This window comes from Haliotis cracherodii, unplaced genomic scaffold, assembly GCF_022045235.1.
Source record: "Haliotis cracherodii isolate W230 unplaced genomic scaffold, xgHalCrac1.p SCAF_15, whole genome shotgun sequence".
NCBI lineage: Eukaryota > Metazoa > Mollusca > Gastropoda > Lepetellida > Haliotidae > Haliotis > Haliotis cracherodii.
Genome location: NW_027266270.1, coordinates 14,267,741 through 14,269,630, shown reverse-complemented (window position 1 = coordinate 14,269,630; position 1,890 = coordinate 14,267,741).

Below are 1,890 nucleotides of genomic sequence, written 5' to 3'. Positions count from 1 at the left end.
CGAGAATGTATATTCGATGGTTTGCTGGTGTTCTGCTTAACATCTGCCATGTCATATGTCGCGGGACTGTTACGTCAATACTGTTCACGGAAAATTAGATCGAACACTCCGCAGATGCGGTACATTATTCAGGAGATGCACAAGTGTATAAATACAAACACATTGATTTTATCCAGATTAAAAAACAAGGTATGACCAGGTCATTTTTGGCTAGCAATTTCTGTACAACGCAAGTAAAAAGTCACATTTTTGAACTCTTCATGAAAGTTGTCAGAAGTGTCCATACACATGCATGGATGGCTTCTTCTTTTCAGCGCACGGGTGAGTTGTCTTGTGCGCTATTCACTGTGCAGAGTTGCTTCCCCTAGGCATGTCAGAAACCTATGCTCGTTGGTTCGAATCACGTTTCACCCCGATGATGCTTCTAGGCTTGTCAGCACCATACTCGTGCTGGTTGATTTCACCAAAGAGATAAACGTCTGAGACCTGCATCACTTCAGGCATTCCTCCCACATTAAGCATACTCCAGTGATATGACTGGAATACTGCACAAGGGGTTGTTAAACCGAACACAGCCACTCTTCCTTTCAATACATACATCTGGTTGGGTGACAACACCAAATGCAGAGTTAAGGATAACATAAGCAATGTATAGAGGATACTGAACCTGACAAGTCAAGACCCACGAATATTTCATTGGACTTAAAGTGACTGTTGAATGAATGAAAGGGTAAAGAAAGATTAAGGCGTGGGTATGTTATATGACATGTCTGTGGCCCTTGTTGGAATAGTACAGGGCCGTAGAGTTTGACATAATATGTGTTGGGAATCCTGTAATTTCATTCGAGATAACTTTTCAGTCTTCAATACACAGGACATAAAAAGACGTCCATCTATTTACTTTGAAGCGGGAAGGGAATACCTATTTCGTTTTATGTATTTGATTCTTTTAATTTGCCGCGATTCGATATTTTCAAAGAAACAAGAGCAAAAGAGAGCGTGGCTCACTAATACCCCCGACCCGCCTAGTGTGTCAGTAGTTTCAAATTAAATAGCTTGGATAGGGTTAGGGTTTGAACAATTCATAAAAAAATGGAAAATTAATCAAAACAATTTTTTTCTTTTTGACTGCACCCCTTCATATGACACAGATTATATGTACTAAGTTTTAGATGAATCCACTGAATTGTTTAAGAGAAATCGCGCGGACAAAGTTTTCGGCCGGCCGGACGGATGGAACCTTGGTATAACTATATTAGGTCGGGGGTACAATTAGCTGTGATACCTTAGTTATCAACAGTCCAGTTATCGTGAGTTTGTAAAACAATTAACCTCTTTTTTCTCTCTTGTGAATTGTTATTATACGTTATTGTTTTTTTATTTCGAAATCGGGAATACCATATTGTAAACATGGGGACAGTGTGACAATTTATATATTACAATAATATGAGATGCAGTCCAAATTTAAACATGCAAACACATACACTTGATAATGATGTGGTTTAAGTCACTTTCAGATTGATAAGTAGGAATGAATTACTCCTTAGCTCTACAAAATATTTATTAATTTACATGTGAAATGGGTGGGAAAATTACATCTGATCTGTTAAAAACATGGTCTGAATGACATGAGGACACAATTATTGGGCTTAGGTATTCCCTACCCCCGTGAGCAGTGGGTGCAATTTCATTACTGATGGTTGGATATGCCAAAAAGCAATCAACTTTTATTTGCTTCCCTTTCCTTTCATTTCAAAATCTAATCAGTGTTGCCTGAAAGAGTGTATGATTTCATCAAGTCTCGCGATACATTATCACGTTGTGACTTGGGTGTATTCTCCTTGGCATCTATAGAGAAAACAACATTTCAATATAGCATATTCGTGTCTG